The 14,493-nt window shown below is 38.2% G+C and overlaps 1 protein-coding gene across 3 annotated transcripts in view; it reads left to right on the top strand.

Moving 5' to 3' along the window:
- The window catches only part of PCSK5 (proprotein convertase subtilisin/kexin type 5), a 417,590-nt gene that overhangs the window by 128,033 nt on the left and 275,064 nt on the right, over positions 1-14,493 (top strand). The window lies entirely within an intron of this gene.

Genomic DNA, 14,493 nt, shown 5'->3' on the forward strand with positions numbered 1-14,493 from the left:
AGAGAGACTCTTAGGGGAATGGCTCAGCATTTCAAAATCTTGAGGGTACAGCTGGGGAATATTAACTGTCATGTATTATTTGGTCCATGACCAATTTATTTAGGAATGAGTGCTAAAGAGAAAAACCAAAACAAGTACCCCCCTCCCCTGAGAGAATTACTTTATTCCCTTAGATTCAACAAACTGGAACTGTCTTGAGCTTGAGGTCTCTGCCAAAAGCTGTCTTATTTTGCTTCTTTTCTTCTTACCTCAGCTTTGTAGTGAGTGTATTTTCTGCTAATGTACCTGAAATACTTATGAGGTGTACCATATGCAAAACATATTACTTTTTTAATCTCACACTCAAGAGTCATGAGAACCCATTTAATCACATTTACATTTTCCAATTAGTACAGTCATTTTTGCAAAAGCAAATGAAAATGTGTATCTATCGATAACAAAGACTACCTTAACATTCCTCAGAAGTAAATGGAAATGATTTTTCCTGCTTACAATGGCCCAGATACTTTAAAACATTAGTAGATGTTGCTAATCTCTAGATCACATTGACTTTTTTCCCTTTTCCTATAAATGTCCTCGAAGATAATATGTGATTTAGACACTTTCATTTGTGTATTTTAGTTTGGAATCCTAGTAGTCAAAAGAGACGTTATTTTCACCATTCATTAAGTGCTCTTTCTAGCCTGTATTTTTCTTTAGGAAAACATTTCTCAGCTAGTATTATTTGATTAAATTAGTTGATAAATTTAAGTAAAAATATATAACCCAGAAAAATTGTGACCATAAATGGCTTTTAACATTATTATACCATCTATAAAGAAGCCTGAAAAAAGTTACAGTGGGAAAGTTGTTTTAAAAAAATACTTACAACGAAGTAAATATTACAGATCAGATTTGGTGACTCAGTGAAATCCTGTGAAAACATTAATATACAAATTGATATAGGTTGTGATTTCTAGAATATGCTAGAAAAAAGGACCTATATCAACCTGGACAGTTTTCTTGCAGGCCTGGTCATTTCTGTTTAAATTGGAGTGTTTAAAGTTATCATGAATTTCACATAAAAGGGATATAATTTGAGACATGTGAGCTAATATACTTAACCTAATTTACAAACCAGCGTGAACACTGAAGGAGAAACTTGAAACTCTAATACTTAATAAGTCACCACTGATAAGTTTAAATATACAGTCCATTCTGCTATAATGTGACCTGCATTCCTAATTATAATCATATTCTACAAAATCAAAACCACAGAGCAATAAAAAATGAAGTTGTGGCTCAATATTCAAAAATGTTCATTAGTGACACACAAATATGAGAGGAACCTACCACAAACAGTAGCCCAGTTTTATTCATACTAAGTGGTTAAATAATAAAGTGTAATAAATGTAACCTGTATTATATTAGTATGTTATATTAAAGGAAAGAAAGATTAAAGGAAAAGAACAGAGAATAAAGAGGAAAACTGTAAGACAGGTTGAGAGGAAAGAGGTGAAGATTAAATTTCACGGAGGACACTCTCCAAGATGGTCTTCAGAGGTGTGACAGCTTGCAAGGTGTTGTGAACTGGAAGAAGGGTTACCTGACATCATATGGGAAGCTACACATCAGTTCTGGGCAAGTGAGAAATGAGACTGTGGGGTTTGTTTATTCCCACATTGTTCTGCTCAGCTTGGTGTGTTTCTAGGATAAAATGATGCATAAACCAATGCAAATTTCATGTTACACTCAAATTACTCTCTAATGTATCAATCACATTGGAAGGAATTCATCTTTCCAAGGCAAGCATTATAGCAGAACTGACTCGACTTATCCATTGGCTGAATTTATCACACCAACATTTGTACAGAGGAAAGAGAAACAGGGAAACTCTAGGAGAGACTAGAAAACACATGTTAATACCCAAAGTAGCCTCATGCAAGATGTTGAGGGACAGGAAGGGCTATTCATAGAAACTGAAAGTGTATTGAGCCTGTAACCGTTTCCACTTGGATGTACATATGGCAATTTGGGGCACTAAAACACTCAGTGATGGTGACTATTTTTCTGGAGTGTGTCTGGCCTGTGACAAGCATTGCTAACTGCAAAGTCTGTGTATAAAGACAATTCTTTAAGTATTGGCTTTGAAGGCTTTTTATTGGCCACCTTATAAAAACTTTTTTTTAAGATTTTTTTAATTTATTTATTCATACAAGCACTGGGTACAGTCAGAAGCACGGGAGGGTGAGAGGATTCACCAGAGCCAGAGCAGGGAACAGAACAGGCAGACTGACGAAATACACTGCTGAGGGGAGCAGTGGGCACTGCAGGAGAGGTCTGCGCGCCATATGGGACCCTCGCCAATGGTGGCTGGGGATCAAACCGGCGCTGCAGAGGCTGCGGGTAGCTTCGCAGCCCAGCGCTCAACAGCTGCACCACCAGGCGAGGCCCTAAAAACTTTTTTTTAATGAAGATTCCTTTTGAGCTTGGCCTCTCTCCCAAGACCTTTGTTTAAGAAGAATAGTCAAAGTCCTGTGGAATGTATACTCCATGCAATACTCCTTAACTATTAAAAAAGATGAAATAGTGCCTTTTAGCATCTTGAGATGATGATGCTAAGTGAAAATATACTAAGTGAAATAAGTGAGAAAGTAAGTGACACATTGACAGTTTCACTGATCTGGGGAATATAAATAACCAAGACCATATACTGGCAAAGCACAGCAAAAACAGTTCTTAGACTCAGTGAAAAATATGCTGATTACTAACTAGAGGGAACAGCGAGGATAGAGGCGTAGGTAGGGAAGAAGGGGCTGGGGCCTTGACACAGGTTTGGTGGGGGGCGAGTGAAGTTTACACATATGGAGGAGTAAAAACATATCCCAAAGTTTCATTTATATGCAAATGACTGACAATTTTCAGAAATTAAAAAATCACCATGGTCCTGTTCATTCTCTGTTAATTTGAAGAATTGTCTGTGGTTCTTTGAGTGTGGTGTGGAGGACACAGTCTTTGTTTAGATGTGTGCCAGGACTTGTGGAGTTTGTCCTTTTCAGGGGAGCAACACCACATCCCCAATCTCTGTTACATGAAGTCAGCAGTCAAATGGACATCCAATGTCCCTTCATCTCCTCTCAAGATGCCCGCCTGGTGTTATCTTAGCCAAGCTAGAGCATATATTCAGGCATTTAGGATTCAGATATCTGCACTGGGGCCTCCCTGGTGGCCTGGGGGGTTAAGTCTCAGCGCTGTCACTGCTACAGCCTCATGTTCAATCCCCTGCCAGGAGCTGACCCACGTGGTGCAGTAGACTTTTCCTGTCTCACCCGCTGATCCCCTTAACATTGTATTTCAGTGGATCCACCTGTTTTGCTCTCCACTCTGTCTCTGGTGAATCCTCTCACCCCCTTCACCTCTGGCCTATACCCCAGTTCTACACAAAAATTAAAAAAAAAAAAAGATTTTCATATATATCTATTGTGCTCGTTAGACCATGGTTATAGCTATGATTGATGGATCTGTCTTTAAGTGTGGATCCATATTGACAAATAAATTCTGTTTAAATAGAGGTCACTTGGCATCAGGTCAAAAGAATGGATTTATAATTTAGCAGAGTCAACTTTATCCTCAGTTCTCCTTGATTAGCTTTGAACCCAACTGTTCTGTGCTTTAGTACTTTTTTACATCTCTAAAATGGGCATAATAATACTTGTAAAAGGTAACAATAAAATATGTAAAGCACCAAGCTTACTGCTGACTAGATCATTATAACTGTCATAATTACTGTTCTATTCCTTTATTTGGGTTTTGATAAATAATCAGTTAAAAATTATAATGATCTCAAAATATGTATGCATGTGAGCATTTCAAATTAAACTAACTTGGAGGTCTTTGTTCATTTCCAATGTTAGAAGTTGGGATAGGTTTACCTGCTTTTCTTTTTCTTCCATTTCTCATCTCCCTTAGTAAAACTCGAGTCCTTGAAATTGACATAAGATAGTGAAGGAGAGGAATTTCTATCCTCCATCAGAATTAGGAAGTTGAGGCATATGCAATTCTGGCCCCCCTCCTCCTACAACCTGATCTGTAGGCTTCAGAGCATATTTAGGATTATTTCATACTTGACTGCATGTGTGCATTCATTTCACAGGTATTCTCTGAAAGCTTATTTTGTGGATGGCTGTGTGTAAATGCTTGGGGGACACAGTGATGAAATAATATAGCCTGCTCGCTAATGGATTGAATTGGGAGATGACTTAATAAGGAACTGTAGCACCTGAGGGGTTTTTAGTACTAAGCGAGAATGTACCTTCATAACTTAATGCAAAGCCTATCTCTTAGACTCACTTGATTACACTTCTAGTGCCGAAACTTTGGAGTAAAGGAAATCACCTCTCAAGTACAAAAGTTATAAAAATCTTTTTCTTGTCACTTTTCCAAGTTCCCAAATGGTGATGTTCAAACCTAAATAACTGATGCTAAAGAAATAGCATTCTCAGAGGGCCATAAAACCTGTCCTCCCATTCAACGTTGGTTCCATTCACATTAGCTTGCAAAATAAAGCTGACTGCATTGTTCTAGGTTTAAAATAGAAAGTGCCTCCCTATAAATGAAACAGTCCCCTGGCATTTCCTACCACTACTCCTGTTTCTGATGAATGAATTATTAATGTCTGAGTTAGATCTTCCCTTCCCTACCTCGCTTCTTGTTAAATGTTCCCTCTGCTTAAAAAATACAGCAACGTATTTAGTGGGATGTGAAACCACAGCATTGTATTTTGAATATGTGACATGTGGGACAAGAATCTAATTCCTTTTCAAAATAAGATAACCCATAGGTTAAAGACTCATTTTCCAAAAGCAATGGATGTTTCCCTTTGTTGTATCTATGTCCCAGAAGATTTAACCAAACTGGATAGAAGAGATAGAAGCATATTTTTTCTGGTTCTTTTCCACACATCATTTCTGGTTTTAAGAATCTTGCCGTGTTGTAGAAACCAAAGTATGTGTGGCCTTTTCTTTCTTATTCCTGCAGATGAGGACTGTTGTCAGGGGATAGTGTTCCAAAGCAAAGCCAATGATGTCAGTGTTTTCTGACTATCAGTGAAATATTTTAACTCAGTACTTTACTTGAGAAAAACCTACACTTTATTTTTTTTAAGAATTTATTTTTATTTATGCATACAAGAACTGGGGTACAGGCCTGAGGTGTGGAGGGGTGAGAGGATTCACCAGAGACAGACTGGAAAACTGAAATACACTGCTGAGGGGAACAACAGGTGAGACAGGAGAGGTCTGTTGCGCCAGGTGGGTTAGTTCCCCGGCCAGGAATCAAACTTGTGCTGCAGTGGCTGCCAATAGCTTCATAGTGCTGCTACTTAATGCCTTGTGCCACCAGGGAGGCCATGGTAGATCCATGTTTAGTGTTTCCATAGTGGCTGGAGCAGTTTGCATTCCCACCAGCAGTGTAAGAGGGTTCCTTTATCTTCACATCCTCTCAAGTATTTGTTGTTTCCAGTTTTTTTTTTAATGTGGACCATTTGTACTGGAGTGAGGTGGACCTCATTGTGGTCATGAAAACCCACACTTTAGATCAATGACCTTAGCACATAGAGGAAGCCTCAGTTCTTCATACACAGAATTTAGCCAAATATGTTAAGATAAAATTATTTCTTTAGTTAAGTAGGTCAGACAAAATCTACCAAAGAAAACTAGTATAGGCTGATTTGTTTTTCCAAATATTTTCAAAACTTTTCCCTAACTCTTTTGCAAAATAACATCTGCAATATAATCATACTAGTTATTTAATGAGTGACTAGCAGATGAATTTAGGTAGTGGTGACTACCAGTGTACATACTAGGGGTTAATGTATGCAAAGCAGATTAATTGTGGAAAGTACTTGACACATTTTCTATGGAGTCATAGATTCAGTGTTCATGATAAACCTGCTACAAATATTATAGAAAATTCATTTCTATCATGTGGGTTCCTGGTGTAAAACATTGAAGCAAGAAACATGTTGTCCATTTTCTAGGTTTTAGGAAGTGGTCCTGGTACAATAGGAAAAGCTTCTCTCAACCAGAAACCAGCTATTCCTTTCCCTTCCCACCAACAGCCCCACTGGTCCTGGCAGTTCTCATTGTTTAAGTCCTCCTTTTTGCTAACTCCCCAAAGACACACACCCTCAACCCTCCCTTCCCACAAGCCTTAAGTTAGTATGTTCCCCTTCCCTCAAATACATCCCTGTAAAATCTCCTAAATGTTTTCCTTATCTCCAGTATCACCCCATTCTGAAACATTTTTGAATCCTTTAATGTCTCAAAATTTTGTTAAAAATACTAGACCCTTTATGACCTCACTTCTCCCTCATCTTAAGTTTCTGTGTCCACTCCTCCTGCTTCATTACCAGCTGTATGGGACTCGCGGGGGCTTCCTGAATGTGCCACAACTGTTCAACCATCTACCACCCACACTGGCCTAATTCCTCCTCCACCTTCAACTCATGTCACCTTCTCTGTGATGTCCTCTCTTGGCTTCCTGATCCAAGCCAGATACCCTTCAGAGAGTTTTCACAGCACCTTTGAAACTTCTTTTATAAAGTCTTTTGTGTTGCAGATGGAGTCACAATCCCCAAGGAAGGAACTAGAGAGGCAAGAACAGATACTTAGAAGAGCATTTCCAGTTTAGTTGGGATACAAAACATCTGTTTGGTCTTTACAACAATTACAAGAGTATCAACCTTGATTGGTTCATCTAGAGGAATTGGCATATGTGCCCCAAGTACTAATCTACTAACTTGCATAATAGTGGACCTTTGTGCCGGACATGTTTTTGTGCCCCTCTACCCTGTTTTGTACCCCACAAAGCTGACCTCTTGGAATTGCACTAATGGGCTCCATTGTCCCCTGGCTTCCCATTAGGTTTGACCAATGGAAGGTTCAGGTAGAAAACCAGTGGGAAGCAGGAGTGAGAAGAGGATAGTTCTCTGTTATCTCCATGCTGAGCCACTGGGGGTTAGCTGGATTCCTGAAGATGCCCTAAGACTGTCAGGTGGCCCTAAGGCTGACCTTCTTTGTGGATTTCAATAACCACTTCTGCCCAGGGCTCCTTGCAGTGGGGGTTCCCAGTGCTGCTAGTCCGCAACACTGCAGCATTCCCTATTGGTTTCCCCAAACCCTGCCCACATGAATCATTTGAATAAATTATTCTCTCACTATCTAATAGAAAGGAGCCCAATATTCCCTGATTGGCCCTTGACCAGCACAGCATGGTATCTTTCATAGAACAATAGGGGAAATATTCAGATATTTCTGAAGAAAATCGATTCATAGGACTAAATGAGAGTTGAATAGATATATCAAATGTTTATTTAACCAAGAATTCCTATACACCTGTCACTTGAAGTGTAAATATTCATTTTATATAAAACAAAGCATTAATTATTTCAGAGTTTGTGATAATGTGGTTTTCGGACCCCTTTGTTTTCCCTGTTGTCAACTGAGTGTCTTTCTCAAGCGTTTGGAGGGGGCAGTCTCGTGGGACTCTCAGTAATGGTTTTGGTAAAGGTTCTAATTAATGCTATAGGTTAAAATGAGATTTAGGTATAATTTATGCTAACCCAGTGCACTACTGACATGAATAATTGATAGCTGCTTTCATTTAAATTTCTTATTTAAAAAACAAACTCATAAATTCCTGAGGCCTTTAAAGCAGATGGAAATTGCACTAGGGAAAATAAGTATCCTTTTTTAAATAATGGATTAAGCATTTGATCAAGGTTGCCAGACAGGTGTATTTATTTATCTTTCTCATTTAATCTTTTTCTCTAATCTCCAACTCGAATCCTCATATCTTTTTATTGTTTCCTTATTTTCAGAAATACGTACTATTTAAGGCATGATAACCTTGACAGGTCAATGCTAGCAATGTATTTGTATTATTGCAGAGCATTAAAAAAACATCTAAGAATTTTCAGATGTGATGAACTAGTAGATACTCATGATAAATACTGAACAAGATGACAAACTGAGGACAAAAAGAGCCCTTTTATCTCACTTTGTACAGTTACCAAAAGAAGAATGTGCTGAAATAATAATCAAACCACAGACTGTTCACTTTAACCTTATTTACATTTTATTTTTTATTTTCATTTTTTTAAAGATTTATTTATTTATGCACACAAGAGTTGGGATATAGGCCACAAATGTGGGGCCGGGGGGCAGGTGGTGGTGAGAGTACCCACCAGAGACAGAGTGGGGAACAGAACAGGCAGACTGACTGAAATACACTGCTGAGGGGAGCAGCGGGAGAGAAAGGAGAGGTCTGCTTTGCCATGTGGGTTGCTCCCTGGCCAGCCAGGGGTAGAACTCGAGCTGCAGAGTCTGCAAATTTCTTCATAGTGCAGTGCTTAACCCCTTGCGCCACCAGAGAGGCCTCTTATTAAGACTTTAGATGTTGGTTACCTTCCTTTTCAGATCAAAAGTTAAGGGACTAAAGTTAGAATTTTATTTTTATGAGATTTTTTTTGTGTTTGGCAATTCTATTAATTAGAATGGAAGTCTATTGTTTTAGTGTATATAGTGTGCCGTGTGTGTGTGTGTGTGTGTGTGTGTGTGTGTGTGTTGATTACCAGTGGTAGGTATACATTTTCATTATAATCCTTAATAAAACATGGAAATGTAAAATACATATCCTTTAGATCAGACCATATTTGATTATTTCTCCGGGTAGGTCGCCAAGAAAGGCAACATGGTACAGTAAAAAAGTGTTCTGCTTTCCGATTAAAACTCAGTACCAGTCCCAGCTTGCTTTTTCACTTTATTGGTGGCTGAGAGAGATATATTCTTATCAGAGCTTACTTTACCACATGAGTATCTCAGTATCCCTATTTAACTTAATCAAACAACAACAAACAAAATCTGTAAGTGTATAGGGTTATTCTTGGCTGTATTTGAGTGCAATGTAAGCAGTTGCTAATAAAGTTAGCACAATTGCATACTCTCTCATTTACTGTTCTCAACATCCCACTTTTAGTGAAAAAAATCTAGAAACATTCACTAAAGTACAGTATAGATATCACCATGTGGCAGAATGAGAATTTGAACTCATTTGTTCCCACACCATCTTTTTACCTGCATAGTTAAATTAACCTGTGGTCAAGTGGATGGGAAATCAATTTCATAAAATTACTGAGCTCATGCCGCAGTAAGTTTGCTATTGTGGGAGAGTTGTAATCAACACAGAGTTGCCCCATAGGATTCAGTAAGCACTTACTAGACTTACTAGACTAGCTAAACCAATGGCTGGTATTCAGATACCTGTTTTTCCAGAAAGAGAGAGGATTGGTCCACAAAGATTGCCAATACTTATGTACATGAGTCTTGGAACAAATAACAAAGATCATTTATTATAGAAAATGATCGTATAGACCTGACTCCACAATGGTTTTTGTTCGGTGGAAATAAATGAAGACCATCGCAATGAAACTACAAGTTCTTTATTCAGAACTTGCTGTAGCAAATCAGTCAGCTGTCATCAATTGAAGAGACTCAAAAGTAGAGGATTGGGAGAACTTCACAGTTAAAATACATATATTTATTTTTGTACATATATGAAAGAAGGCTTCAGGTATTGTAGGCCAGGGAGCCTGGAACCTCCCCTTTTGCTGGGGACCACCCATTACAGTATGATCCAAACAGAGATTGGCTTAAGGAAAGGAACTTGGGTCTCTCAATTCTACTAGTATATATTAACAATTTTTTTTCTTAAATTTTAATAAGTTCCAGTTGGGTTATAATTTAAGTAAATGTTTTGGGAAACTATAAAATTTTCACAGGCATGGATGTTATTACTATTACTAATAAAGAAGTAGTACTGTAACAGGGTGGTCCCCAGGAAAGGGGGAGGTTCCAGGTTCCCTGCCCCACCCAAGGAAGGGTGGAGCTGAGCAGGAAGAGGAGAAGCTGCAGAAGAGACTGAGGAAGGAAGCAGGATGGAGCCAGGAGACCTGGAGGAGGCGCATGGAGCCTAGAGACACGTGAAGAAACTGTGCTTGTCTTTTGGTCGTGGACTGGGTGACACAGATGTGGGTGAGACCCGTGGGGAGGTGACAATGGCAGCTTTTATCTTGATGTTGATTTTGCTCTTTTCCTTCCGGGCTTGTCTGGTTGTTTGTGACCCTTTTCTGTGGGTCCCCACTGGAAGATGCTTTAGACTTGTGGCAGGCTTTGGGGCTTTGCTCTGCGCCATTCCCATATGGATGGACTTTTACCCACGAGGGGACGGGTAACTTTGGGTGCTTCATCTAGAAACTAGATTATTTGCCTTACCTGTATTGTTTCCTAGTTTTATTAAAGTTCCTTCCCATTAAAGTCTCCTATGTTTTGTGTTGATGCGGCGGATGGCAGAACCCATTTAGAATAGGCAGGTTTGCGGGGTTTGGGCTGCCCCTCTCCCTGTCCTATAACAGTACGATAAACTTTTAGTCTAATTCTCAGAGGGCAGGTAACTATTTTCCATGTGTCTCTGTTTGGAGATATGGACAGTTTGAAGCTGGAATCACATAAACTATGAGACATTTTCCCAATGTTTTGGGAATTCATTAAACTGCAACATAAACTGTAACTCTCGTGAGTGCTCTGGAAATGCAGGCTGTGAAAGATAAATTCTCTTGTAGGAGGAAAGACTGAAACCAAGGAGAGCATCTGTAAGTCAGAAACCTTCTGCCTTTTGAAGGGTGTGAAATCTTGAGGCTATGTCCTGTTTTGGGGAACTCTGGGGAAATTCCTTACCAGGGAGATGAGGAGTAGACTTCTTGTAGTTTTCTACCAGGTTTGCCCAGACTTCCCACTTTTCTCCACTGCATCTTCTCATCTCAAGCTGCCAGCTCATGAGTTTTAGAAAAGACTGACCTTTGTTAGGAGAGTTTGCCTCTTACTATTTTTAGATAAACCTTACACCATCTGCATATAATTTACATATGCTAGTAAATGCATTTGAATTTGCATGAATTGCAGCTAAAATACCTTGTGGTGACTTCCTGGGCTGAGATTAGCTGACTGCTGAAGATTTTGTATGACCTTTTTGCTCTTGATTGGTTTCCCTCCTTCTGTGGTTCATCCTCACAGGATCATACATCCCCCCACTCCCTTCACACTGTCCCAATTACCAAATATAGATTCATTTTCTCCCAAGCCCTCCATTCACCCTGTATCAAGTTATCACATGCTCCTTTCTTTTTCCAGCATCTCCTGAGATCTTGATCTTTCATAGACTCTAGCATAATGTGTCATGTGGCTAAAAGGGCACGTATTGACTCCAGCATTTGCTCAGTCTTGACACCAGCTCACTAATTTGGATAACCTAAAAATAGTCAAAAATGAGAATAACCATACATTTATTTGTGATCAAAGAATTGCAATTTGGGGAGGAGAGATTAAACATTCAAATAATATCCCAAAGAGGGAAAAAAGCCAAGGGTTTTTTTTTTTATTTTAATAGAAATAAGGATTAGATAGTAATAGGGGAATTAATGGCCTAATGAAAGGTAAAAATAAGTATACTTTTATCAGTCCTTTAAAAGAGAATATTTCAGTTCTTGCTGACCTCTTGGAACATTGGCAGCTAAACCCAGACCCCGTCAGACAATTACTCTAGTGTGGTTTGCCCCAACTCCATTTTAAAATAGCTTTATTTATGTCCACTTTTCAGTATTTTTACATGAGGTCATCTGACTAGAACCTGATTTGCTCAATGATTTTAATTGTGGCAAGTGTTGTTAATTTTATTGGATCTATGACATTAATTTTTTTTCTTCCTCATGGAATAAGTGCCTTTGAAGGTTTTCAAAGGTGTGTGAAATTTATGAAACAAAAACCTACCCATCTCCTGCATCATATAAGGAGTGCTAGGGGAGGTTGGATAATAGAGCATCTGAGAAAGAACTGGGGTTTGCATTGAAAAGATCAAAGAAATAGAGGACTTGACTGTTGAAATTTAATTCAAATGGAAACAAAGACGTTCCCCAAGTGTGGGACAATCTCAGAAGCATCTTCACCAACAACTGTCCGTTTGCTTTATCACCCTTTGAATCATAACCCTTGTTGGACAATAGATGCCCATTAATTATGATTGTAGTTTTTCCTAGTACAGGATAACTCAGCAGTTGTGTCTTTATTCTTTTACAGGTCGAATTTATATAAAATAATTTAGTCCTCCATTGGGAGTAATACTTGGGCATTTCTGTGGGTGTACTTTTACCAGCCCACAACATGGAAGGATAAGACAAGACCCAATTTAGTTATAGGAATGTTCATTCATATTTGTTGAAATCTTTGTAGCCCAAATTATAAATATGAAGAGGTATTTGGGTAAGCCATTGCAAATTATAGTGAGCTCTTTCTTTCACATTTTATAATATAGATATTGTGTTTATATCAGTTAATTCCATTTATCATCATCCAGTTTTTTCATTGTGTTTCTGTGAGCTTGTCTTAAATCCCCATTGTAAAACTTAATTTCAATTATAAGGGATACTAACTCATGTAATTCACCCTGGTTGAAACAAAATGTCCATAGCTTTTTTGTGTGTCTTATGTTTTTCCTTTCTTTGGTTCCAGAGGTGTTGTTTCTTCTGTACTAAGAAAGTAAGCTTTGTTAAGGATGATATATTTTAAATTCATCTGCTTTTCTTAAAAGATTTATAGGTTTCTAAAATCTATGCATGTGAATATCATAAATAGATTTTTGAGACATATATTTGGAGTTAAACAGAAAAATGTATATGGGGAGGGAGACTCAAGAATGGTGCTATATAAATTGTTTAATAAATTGAATAATCCTTTTATACTTTGAGAGAATATATTTACAATCCCCTATAAAAGCATGCCTATGCTGATACATGGACAAATACTATGTGTTGTTAATATTTGAGAAGTTATTGCTATAACGTTATAATAATTTATAAAAACTCAGTATACACAAGCTGCTTAGTTTTCCCGTGAGCTGTTCTTTAGCTTTGAGAAGCTTGATACATGACTTAGATGGGGGAGCAGAGAACAACCCCCGTAGCCCCAAAGAAACCTTGGCTCTTTTTGCCTTGGGCTATCCATTCAGCAAGTCGAAATAGAGTTCAGCAGGGTCAATAAATGTTTTCCATGAGAGAATGTAAAAAAAGAGCAAGTTTTTTGTTTTTTTTTTTTTTAATAAATTTTATTTTTATATTCCCCATACAATTGCAATCCCCCCATTCTGACCCCAATCCCTCCCCTCCCGCCCCCCACCCCCCAAAAAGTGTCTCTGGTTCATAGTTTTTGTTGATTTTGATTTTCACTTTCTTATAGTTATTCATTTTCCTGGTCCCTTATTTAAGTTTTCTAGATCCCTGCTATGAGTGAGACCATCCGGTATTTTTCTTTTTCTTTTTGGCTTATTTCACTGAGCATGATCCCTTCCAGCGTCATCCATGTTGCTGCAAATTGCATGTGTTTATCTTTTTTGAATGCTGAGTAATATTCCATGGTATATATGTACCACATCTTCTTGATCCAGTCATCTATTTTTGGGCATCTGGGCTGTTTCCAAAGCTTAGCTATTGTAAACAGTGCTGCTATAAACATAGGGGTGAAACCCCACCAACTGGGAGAAAATTTTTGCACCCAACACTAATGATAAAGGACTGATCACAAAAATCTGCAAAGAGCAAGTTTTTTTGTTCCCTTGACTGGCATTAGTCCTTCCAAGCCATCTCCAATTTCACCTTCTCAAATACAGAGACACCATTTACTAAAAATAATAATTTATCAAAGTTCACAAAACATTTTCACATATGTAAAAATTCATGTCAAATTTGTGGTAGGTCATTGTTTTGGTCTGCCAGTATCTGAATTCCTTTTTAAAGAAGGAATTTTCTGCCTTCAGTGTCTTGGTGGAGAGCCAAGGCTATACTCCCCTATGGTGGCTGAAGATGTCAGATGCTATTAACTTGTTCTTCCTCCCTTGCTCTAGTGTGGGGTACAGGGCATGTGATCTTGATTCTCAAAATGAGTAGCCCCTGTGCAGACTAGTGATGGAAGAGGCAAGGGAAGCCCTTGCTTATTTGCACATGTTCTCCTTCTTCCTCCCAAGCCCCCCAGTAGAGCAATTTGTATTTTCCTTGATCCTTACATTTTACCTTATTATTCAGTACTTTCAACAATTCTGAGCTCCCCCAGTATCCTTTTAATAAGCTGTCTGATTAACTCAGCAAAGAACCTGAAATGAAATGTCATTATCAGTGCCCCCTCTTTTCAAAATGAAGAAAGTGAAAAGCAAGGCAGGTTCATATAGCTTATGAAAGTGAGTCTGGCTCCCAAATTCATGCTCTTTGTATCACATAATATACTCTAATTTAGACCATGACACTAGATGTTCTTTTTCAGAATGTAGTGTTCATATACACTAGAATTTTACATTTTTAATTTATAGATATAATTGTAATTACTATACGAGCATTTGATGGTTATTTTTAACATA

The sequence above is a fragment of the Talpa occidentalis genome, unplaced genomic scaffold (assembly GCF_014898055.3).
Source record: "Talpa occidentalis isolate TD23 unplaced genomic scaffold, MPIMG_talOcc4v2.1 talOcc4.7, whole genome shotgun sequence".
NCBI classification, from domain to species: Eukaryota; Metazoa; Chordata; class Mammalia; order Eulipotyphla; family Talpidae; genus Talpa; species Talpa occidentalis.